At 47.1% G+C, this 10,680-nt stretch overlaps 1 long non-coding RNA gene across 10 annotated transcripts; it reads left to right on the forward strand.

Annotated features, from left to right (window-relative positions):
- Positions 1–5,523: 5,523 nt before the first annotated feature.
- On the forward strand, positions 5,524–10,230 carry LOC120664502. Of its 10 annotated transcripts, XR_005670921.1 has the most exons (9): positions 5,524–5,658; positions 6,256–6,419; positions 6,564–6,610; positions 6,715–6,746; positions 7,940–8,122; positions 8,214–8,359; positions 8,443–8,490; positions 8,572–8,825; positions 8,917–10,230. It is a non-coding gene; the product is annotated as an uncharacterized LOC120664502 (long non-coding RNA). The 10 variants fall into 10 exon arrangements; XR_005670914.1 differs by having other exon boundaries at positions 6,564–8,122; positions 8,917–9,374; positions 9,690–10,230; XR_005670916.1 differs by having other exon boundaries at positions 6,564–8,122; positions 8,917–9,086; positions 9,281–10,230.
- The last annotated feature ends 450 nt before the right edge of the window (positions 10,231–10,680 follow it).

Below are 10,680 nucleotides of genomic sequence, written 5' to 3' on the forward strand. Positions count from 1 at the left end.
ATTTCGCACAAATCAGAATAACTTAATTCTAAGAGTGCCAAGCTCCTCGCCTCCGCGGCCTTATGAGGCTTGCGAGTTTGTTTGGATTCAACATATACATGTCATTAGAATTTTTGACAAAAGTAAATTTTGGAATTAAACTCAAATTAGCTAAGCGCATCATATAATCAAAATTAACGTGACAAAGCCTCGAAAGCCAAACATTTATTTCATCAACGTTAATAATATTGTATGCAACTTTATTACAAACATCTGACAAAAAAAGATGGAACAATCCTCCGCTTTCATAACCTTTTCTAACAAAAGTACCAAACTTAGATAAGATACATTTATTGGACTCAAAGACTAACTTAAAACCATCTCTACACAGTAGAGAGCCGCTGACAAGATTCTTCTTGATGGTGGGGACATGCTGCACGTTCTTTAGCTGCACGGTCTTCCCCGAAGTAAAATTCAGATTTACCGTACCAATACCAAGAACACGCGCATGAGTTCCGTTCCCCATCAGTAAGGAGGAAGTCTCGCCGACCTGATAAGAAGAAAACAAAGAAACATCAGCACAAACATGAATATGGTGTTAGCACCAATGTCAACCCACCACTCGGGTGAACAAAAAACTGAAAGAACTGTAGGTAATAAATTATCGTACCCCAATGTTCCTCCAGGATCGCTAATTACCATGTTGGCGGAATCTTTGTCTTTGCGGTTCGGACACTTTGCAGCAAAGTGTTCTGTACTAACGCACACATAGCAAGCTCCCTTCTTCTTCTTCTTGAAGGTGGTTGTCTGCTTAGTCTTTGGTTGGTTCAGTGGTGGCTTTTTCTTATTCTTGTGGGAGTTGTTATTCTGAATAAGATTGGCACTTGAAGCACCAACAACTCCTTTCCCACGTATGTCCTTTGCTCTCGCCTTCTCCTCAACATCAAGAGTCCCAATGAGTCCATCTATGGTGAACTCATGTCTCTTGTGTTTTAGTGAAGTAGCAAAGTCCATCCAAAAAGGTGGCAGCTTAGAGATAATACCTCCAGCCACAAACTTATCGGGCAACACACATAGGGACTCTTAGCTACAATTTTTGAGATCTTTTGCCAGAGTATGTATTTCATGAGCCTGTTCCACCACAGAACGATCTTCGACCATCCTATAGTCAAGGAACTGCTCCATCACATACAACTCAGTGCCGGCATCAGACACTCCATATTGAGCCTCAAGAGCATCCCACACTGTTTTGCCAGTTGACAATCGGACATAGGAATCCACCAGGTTTTTAGCGAAAACACTAATGACGCAGCCTCGAAAGAGGGTATCAACCTCATCGAACGCACTCTCTTCCTCTGGAGTGAACTGTTCAGGCTTACCCTCTTTTACATGCATCACTCTCAGCACTGTCAACCATAGTATAAGCCGCTTTTGCCAACGCTTGTAATTGGAATCATCAAAAAGTAGTGGTTTGATTGTTGCAACAAAGCTAGATACCGAAAGTCTATTAACAAGATTAGGTTTTTGGATTGTTAGATAACTAGGCAATTTTTGGTATATTTTAATTCCAAATATTACTAGCAATTTCATGGCATAAAAGAGTGATAATGTGTGAACAAAATATGTGCTTGTGTTCATGTTATTCTCACTAATAAACATGAACAAAATATTAAACCAGAATAGGTTTAGAGTGTACCCCAAGGCGGGATCAGTGCCGGAGGCACCGGGTGCGCCGTTACCAGCTGGAATAGACATTTTATTCGACTGGCCTCGTCATCGATGCAGAAAGATGTTCGCAGTGCAATCCCACGAACGGTCACCAGGAAGTAGACGAATTAGTCGTTCACGCCGGGATGTAAACGAAGTAGTCGTTCAGGGAGCGAGCAGTCGCGTCAAGACGCTCCCCAAAAATCTGATTGCCCGCTATCCCGTGCAGGACCTTCAGCGAGCAGAGGTTCCGGAGGCCTGCTCTCGCTAGAGCTGTGCGCGCAGCGCTAGCAATGGGAATGACAGAAAACAGCAGAGGGAGAAGGGAGAGGTCTCATAAGTAGGAGTACCTGAAGCAAGTGCTTGTGGTGTGTGGATGAGTGGAGGAGAGGTTGAGCTGTGCACGCAGCGCTAGCGATGGGACAACATAGGGAGAAGGGAGAGGTCTCCTAAGCAGGAGTACCTGAAGCAAGTGCTTGTGATGTGTGGATGAGTGGATGAGAGGCTGGTTTATATACGCATGGAGGTGCCTTAGATTCAACTAACCTGGACGCTGTAATTGTCTTTGATGAGTGCAGTTACTGGTGAATCAGTGCCAACGGTCATGGCCATGATTCTTCTGTCATCACTGTTACATTTATTGTCACTGAATGCATTCAATAACGTTTATTGTCTCTGATTGCATTCAACAACAAAAACATTCTCATCGCATTGTCTCTGATTGCATTCAACAACAAAAACATTCTCATCGCACCGCACGTCACGTCACATCACATCACGTCCGGCCAGCCGCGCCATGCACACGCACACGCACCGCCCGTTCGGCCGCGCCTCGCCTCGCCACGCCACGCCCACGGCCTCGGCCCGGCTTCGGCGCGCGCGCGTGGTTCATCGACCTCCTCTTACCGGCTTCATAAGTGGTGTACACAGGGTACACCCTTTAAGTCGGTTGAGATCCTCCTCAAATCCTGATACAGTATTAAGCAATTGATTCCCTAGCATTTAATAGTGGGGTTTGAATTCTTTTAATGTATTGAATAGAATAAATGGGTCAATCCCATAATTCCAACAATGCCCTCCATTGTGCGAGGCAGTCATAGACTTGACGCGCCCCTTCGTCAAATACTCCGCTTCCCTTACGGTGGTGACATGGGCGCTGAGACGATCCTGTGCAAAGAACAGCGTGTGCACCGATCCACCGGCCGCGGCTAGCCCAAGCGCGGCGTCCGCACCTCACTGACCACCGATGCAGGCTGTTGTTGGCTATGGATTGGACTGCTCGAAGCCGCGGGGGAAGATAAAACCAATCTCAATAGGAGTGATATTAGCATTAAATTTGCTGATCTATACTATAAAAGATGAAAGAATTGAAAACAATTGTTACCAACTCAAATCCACCCACCCCTATCACAAAGTACTTCTCTTAGGCCTACATGAAAGACTTTAATGCTTGACCAAATCTCAAAACACCATCAAGAAAAATATTTATGCCAAAAATCCTGCTTTTTCTCACCTGCGCGCGGCCTTAGACTGTCCGCAGTGGGTACGGGATAGCAAACGCTATCCCACCCTGCAGTACGTTTTAGCGTATCGATCTGCTGCTGCGGGTACGGGGAGCCATACTGCAAATGTTGCGGACGAGCGGACGAGCGCTATTTGTAGCGTGCTCCCAGGGCGGACGCTACCCCACGCCAGGCCCACCGCGTGCGCCATCAACAACGGCCGCTGGCTCCCTCTGCCCCCGCGCCGTGCCCGCCGCCGCTTCGGAGAGATCCGCTCGCCAGCCACTCCGCCTGCCGCGCCGCGGCCGCTGCCCGGCCGAGCAGAGGAGGCAGAGCCTCGTCGTCGCCGGAATCGAAGACGAGGAGTAGAGGAGGCGCGCGACGAGGGGCCGCTCGCCCGCCGCTGCAGCAGCTCGCCGCCGAGGAGCCGGCGCGCGCTCCGCCCTCCCACGGCGGAGAGGGTTCGCCGGTGCCGGATCTGGCCGCCGCATCACCTCGCCGTGCCGGATCCGGCTGCCGCGCGCTGCTCCTCGCAGTAGAGAGAGGGGGGCTGCCGTGGCCGCTCCGCAGCGGCCGGCCCGCCGCAGCCGCGAGGCCCTGCACCGTCGCGCCGCGCCGCCGTGCTCGAGCTCAGAGAGGGCCGCCTGGTCCTCGCGCGCGCCACCGCCGGGTCCCGACGCCGCCACGCGCATCCGCCTCTTCGAGGCCTGCCGCGCCGGCCGCGCGCCGCCATGGTAAGGGGGCGGAGGGCCGGCCGCGGCCGCAATGGGAGGGCGCGGGAGGCGCGCTCGAGGCCGCAGGAGGGGGGGGGGGCGCCGTCGAGGCCGCCACGGCTGCGGAGGGAGCTCAGGCCCGCTGCCGGGGGCGGGGCCACGTCGCGGCGCCGAATCCGACAGCTGCCGCCCGCGGATCCAGCGCAGGAGGGGCGCACCGTCCAGGGCGGACGCCGGCAAGGGAGGAGGATGGCCGCGCGCGGGTACCGAGTTTGAGGCCGCCGCTGGGAGCAGAGAGGGCCATGGGCGCGGGAGGGAGCAGGGCGGCTCCGGCCGCTGGCGTGCTCGCCCCGGCCACCCCGCTCCGGCCGCTCGCGTGCCGCCGGGTTGGGATGGAGGTGGGACGACAAGGGGGCTAGGAAACTCGCTCGGATGGAGCAGCGGCGGAGAGGCGCAGGCACGCCGCGGCTCCGGCTGCTCCACTGCCGGCCGGTCCAGGCCTCCGCGAGGCGGCCCTGCGTCCGTCCAAATCCGCAAGCGCGGGCGGAGACCAAGCGGAGGAGGGGCCACTGCGCCCCGGAGCCGCCGCCGCGCGCTGCTCCCTGCTCCTTGTGCGTATCCGGCGAGGGAGGGGAGGTAGGGGAGGAGAGGAGGGAGTGCCGGCGAGAGAAAAACAGAGAGGGGAGGGCGCGGGTGAGATCGGGGAGGGAGATAGAGTAGTAAAAAAAATCGGACATATGGGTCCCATCTCGTGGTAGTTGATATAGAATAGGATATAGAGGATGAACAAGTGCAGTGAAACTGAAGATAAAATAGAGAATTTTGATGGTCAGGACAGAATATTTTTTTAGAGGATGAGTTTTGAGCAGGCAATTCATTTTTGGAAGCTGAACGTCAAACAATCCACCCACCGCGTCCATTCCGCTCTCGACCCGGCACCCGCCCCACTCCCTGCCCAGGGCCGCGGCGTCTCTCCGTCCCCGGCGTCGTGCCGACGCTGCCTCCTCCCTCGCGACGCCGCCTCCCCCCGACGCCCTCCGCCCCAACTCGCGACCCTTGGGGCGCCGGCTCGGGGCCCTCGAGGCCTCGACCCCAATGCGCGGTGCCGCTCCGCCCCGCAGGCGCTCCATGGCGGGTCCGCGCGCTGCACAGGGGCTACACAGCGGGCGGCGGCTCGGTGCCGCCGGCGCGCTGCTCCGCCTCCGCGAGGCGCGGGTGGACGGGCCTCCGGTTCTTCGCCAGGTGCGTGTCGTCGCTCCCCCCATCCCTCTCCTACTGTCTATTCCTCTCCTTTCTTGCTTCTTCTGGTCTGCATCGATTGAAGGTGTAACTGATCTCAACGATTCCAAATTTTTGCTCATCCGAAGAGAGACCACCCCTGTAACTCCCAAGATTTCTTTAATATTTATATGCGGTTTGGTTGATCTGGTAAAAAGGGCGGCCTGGTGCAAGTGGTAGTGCTTGCCGCCTGTGAACCGAGAGGTCACAGGTTCGAGCGGGGTCACAGGTTCGAGTGGTGGCCTCTATATATTGCACGATGTGTGGGAAAGACCTCCCGCTAATAACCTCCTCCAGACCCCGCACAGTGCCGGAGCCTACGGCACTGGGTACGTCCTTTTTGGTTGATCTGGTACCATCTAATGTTTTTACCTTGTGCTGTTTGTGAGCATGCTTACTCACTGGCCCAGAATTTAGATCCAAATAGTGAAGGGCAAGGAGTATTGCAGTTCAAAACTAGTTCGATGTCGGTAATCAGGGTATGTCCATTTCAGCTTGACATATAGTGTGATTTCATACCAATACTTTCACTTTTGATTTCAATCATATTTTGTTAAATGTGGTATCATGAGACCTTAAAGATTGGGATATCTCTGAGGAGTTAGCTTTGGATAGGAGCGCTTGGAGACTAGCTATCAACGTGTCTGAACCATGACCTTTGTGTCTTTTGGGTTTCATCTCTAACCTACCCCAACTCGCTTGGGACAAAAAGTTATGTTGTTGTTGTTGTTGTTGTTGTTGTTGTTGGTATCATGAGTCCGTGGTATCATGAGTCTGTGGCTTTGTTTTTATTTGGTTGATGAAACAAATATTATTCTTGTAAGACCCTTCTAGATTCTTTTACTGTTGTTAATGCTCACAATTAGAAATGTTTGGCTGCAGTTTTCTAGAGTGAACGATACTTACGAACTTAGGGAGTATTGTGCAATTAGTAGATTGTTCATATTTCACTGTGGTTACTGCTATTTCAATGTGCCTTGGTCCGTAAAATGACAAAAATGTTCTAAAATATATCTTTTATAAGTTATAACTTTAAGTATCTTATTTTAATAGTTCCTTTTGGTTTACTCTTTTAGCTAAAACTAGCGAAGAGGGAAGGTGGTGCTATAGACCGAAGTTAGGATATTGCTAAACTGCAAGATTTTTACAAGCTTTACAGATAAAAGCATAAAGTGGATGAGTTGATTGAAGATGAAATGAAGTTGAGGGAATCAGCTGTATTCAGCGGTAACCTTGGAGAGTAAGTATTTCTCCGCAACTTAATTGACTTAATAAAATGCTATTTCTTTACCTTTTTGTGACATGTTGTCAAGCATAAGTCAAATAAATTTGTGGCACTTGACAATGTTCACGGTCTGCAATTTACTACTCATTGTTTGAGCAGGTTGGAAAGGAAAACTCAGAAGTACTTGCAACGTTGAAGGTCTTATGGTCAGTAATAGAGGATATGACAAAGGAAATTTCACTAGAGGATGCAAAAATTAGATATCTGAACAGGTTTGTATTCCTCTCCTTGATATTTTGTGCGCATGCAGGAGGTTCTAGATTTCGGGAGGAGCGTTCAAAGGTAACCAGCAATATCTCCATCTAATTTCATTCTGGGTTTGTTGATATGTATTTAGTGCGAGTCTTTTCGTCAGGCGATGTGCAACTGCTCATTATCTGTATGCAAGATGTAGTCTGCTGCATCACTTTTATTTTGCTATAGAGATTCATCTGAACTTTTTACATCAATGGTTCTATTAGAGAACTAACATGATAACTGAATGGCTAAAATTGGATTTTGTTAAGCCTCCTGGATCTATCAGAATGTTAAGCTGCTCCTGAACGCAAATAATTTTCAATTTGCTTCAAATTGATAATACATTGTTTATATACTACAGAAACATGTTTCTAGCTGAATGATGCTCACAGTACAGCCGCTATACTTTTTTTTATTACAAATTCAGTGCAATGCAGTTCGCTCCCGTGCTGGATTGTGACATTTTTAGACATGCATGTCTTCCGCGAAGAAATGATAATTGAATATTGGAGTAGTAGTATGCCTAAATTGGATTTTGTTTGGCCTCCAGCCTGGTTTCCTGAGAATGTTTAGCTGGTCCTGAATGTAAATATTTGGCCATTTTCTTCAAAGTTAAAACCAATCATAAGCCAGCTGAAATATGACTGAATTGTAAAAAAAAAACCATGAACCAGTCAAGAACTCAAGATTAGGCAATTGTAGGGCATGGTGACCTGCATGTTGCCTCCAGCCTCTGCATGTCTATATTTTTGTGATTTAGTTTCCTCATATAGCTTTATCAGTAAACATCATAGTTCTCAATATCGGGCTATAGCCCAGCTATAGCGCCTGAAGAGGGTCGCCGAATGGGCTATAGCAGGGATTTAGTTGGCTAAAGCGCGCTATATCTGGAATTTAGTGCAATTTGGGATTGCTACCGCTAAACCCTGTAAACTGCTATTTAGAACCTTGGTAAACATGCCACTTTCCTTGCTCATATATGTGGGTTGCATTGATTAATGATTATACAATTTTCTGTCAGCATTCTTCATTCTAGAACAGCGTTACAGCTGAGCTTGTTACTTGCACCTTCTTTTTTAGCACAACATATCTTTCACTTTTTGGTACTTGTTGCATGTAGCATGAGCCTCACACTGTAACAATACTATGGTACTTGCTAAGTAATTACGGTATAGTTCCAATCCACATAGAACTGCATTTGTTTGGATGAACTGAATGATTGATACTTCATGTTTTAGGGAGGAAAACCCCGTATTTGTGATTTTGTTCATGGGTCAGATGGCATTGGGGATCTGTTTCTTCCTGAACCCACTATTAACAAGGTTGAGGAAATTGCTGCTGAGTTCTTGGTCAATAAGGTCTCTGAGTTTCATGGAGAGGTCTCTGTACTCGCTTTGGGACCCCTGACAAATGTAGCATTGGTATGCTTACAAGCTACAGTCATAGGATTAAACCTATTTATTGTGAAGTCTATGCTATATGTTATAACTTAGTGTCTCTGTTCTTGCTTAGGCTGTCAAAAGACACCCTTCCTTTGCAAGCAGGGTGAAGAAAATAGTTGCACTGGGTGGAGCTTTCTTTGCAGCAGGAAATGTCAACCCTGTAGCCAAAGCAAATGTATGTTAACCTACTGCATTGTACTTGAGCAGGCAACTACCGTAAGTATTAAACCTTGATTGCATAACTATGCAAATCCATGGAGATCCAGAAGCAGCTGACAGAGTTTTTACCTCAAGAGCAGATACGGTTGCGGTTGGCATTAACATAACGACTCAAGTCGGCTTTACAGGTTTGGTCATTGATACTCTGATTTGTTTAAGTCAAGTTCAGGGGTTAACCATATTCACCATGTGAGGTTCTGTTGTTTTAGATGAGGATCTCTTGGAGCTAAGAAACTCGAAAGGGAATCATGCACAGTTCTTGTCTGATATGTTTCAGTTCTACACGGATTGGCATATGTCAAGTCTGATGGCTTGTTACATGCACTTGAGCAACATCACCCCCAGCGGTGCTCTCCTCTTCTGGATGAGTTTGATCTTCTTGTTTTGCTTTTAGATTTTGTAATGAATCCTGCATTTGTTTCTAAAACTGGGCCATCCAGAAAAGCTTCCATCATTGATGAAGGTTTGTATTTGTACCGATTAATATTTCATTCTATCACATTATTTCTTTGTTTCTATTTGTTGTATAATAATATATTTTTTAATGATTACAGTTAAGGCTGCTGAAAACACTCCACAGGAAATAAAGAGATCGAGGGATAGGGTGTGCTATGCCAATATGTCCGATGAGGCTAAAAAGGAAAAGATCTCAAGAAGAATCTGAACTGTACCATTATCAGAGTGGGTGTCATTATGTCTCTTAGAAAAAGATTATTCGAGCAAGGTTTTTTTTTTCCCAACCAACAAGTTATGGTTTGTTTGTTCTGTCAACCTGCTTTGCTAATCTGCTATGTCTCCCTCTGTGGATGGAAATGCTTCAGTTCAGTCAAAAATTACCAAAATCGCCAGTGCTTCAGTCACCAGAAGTGCGTCAAATGGTTATTAATTCCAAACCACTGATTACTAAGCATTGGACAGCAACGTAGACATGAAGATGGAGGTCGAAAGCGAGTTCGACAACCGCGATGCTGACTCAAGGGACAACGTCGTCGACGACGACACATGCTCGCTGGTGAGTATAACCTTTGTGCCGATGGAGGCAATGTGGGTGCCTCTGTTCGTTTCGATCTAGCGGATTTGAGATTGTGCTCTGCTCTGTACTCTTGACTGATGATGGCTAAGGTTTCTGTCGGTTATTAATTTTTGGGCGATTGGGCGAAAGCCGATCTTTAGAATTTCAGGTGTCTTAGTTCTGTCCCAGTTTGTGTTCTTTTCTGAAAATGGGTAGTTTGCATTGTTAGGTTGTTAGGGAAAAAACTTTTTACAGATTTCTACTAAGTTAATTTTGATAAATAATTAAGAGGTTTGACACGGTTGTGGTTAATAGGTTAAACTAAATCAAGAGGATCACAAAAATAAGATTATTGAGTCTGAGTTATTTAACTCCTGGGGTGAAATTGCAAAAGATAAGGATGAAGCACGGGATGCTTGGCCAGCTGCTGCTGGGAGCGACAGATTTCATTTCTTGGTTGTGAATCATGTTTGCTTGCGTGATCAGCAATTTTGAAAGAATTTCATCTGTGTTATTTCTGTGACAGTCAATGGTGTTAAAACATCCTATGCAATTTTGAATATATGTGTTGTGAAGCTCATGTGAGCTGCCTGAAGCTCAAGTGAGCTCCTGCTTTATGAGTTACGCGTTTCACTTTGTATTTATGGTTAATTTATTATATATGGAATGCTTGTGGGCACAGTGGTGACCGATACCCCAGTTCGCCCACGATATGCGGACTCAAGGAAAACACGATTTGACTTTTTCTTAAACTAATTTTAATCTTATTTGAAGAGAGTACAAATATCAACATTTCAAGTGTATCACAATCTGTTTGCTTTGCTATATCAATTTTAAATTTCTTGTTATTTTTAAATATAGTTATTTTTTAAAATATATAATTTTTAAATATAAATGTTTTTTAAACACGGCACGTGCATCTCCACTAGTATGATAAAAGTATTATGAAAAGAGAGGAGATATGAGAGATGTTGGTCCCTGCAGTCCAAGGGCCAGGTAAGCAACCTGGTCACCTTCCTCTCCCTCTCCTTTGGTGCAAGGTAGAAGAAGAGCTGAGCTCTTCTGCACACACACACTCTGCTCTCTGCGCTAGCTGAGAGCTGAACACTAGAATGTGGCAAGAATGAACTGCCTTTTCTCATTGCATTGCACTCATATTTATACACCATTGCTACCTACTCTAAGGTGCTACCACTTATGGCTAATAACTTCTATCACTATCTGAACATTAGTGGCCTAGAGCCATAAGTCAACAAAGGCTGCTAGTCAACAAAGGCTGCTAGCAAACTGCAGACTTGCCTTGACC

Source organism: Panicum virgatum, chromosome 3N, assembly GCF_016808335.1.
Source record: "Panicum virgatum strain AP13 chromosome 3N, P.virgatum_v5, whole genome shotgun sequence".
Classification (NCBI taxonomy): domain Eukaryota; kingdom Viridiplantae; phylum Streptophyta; class Magnoliopsida; order Poales; family Poaceae; genus Panicum; species Panicum virgatum.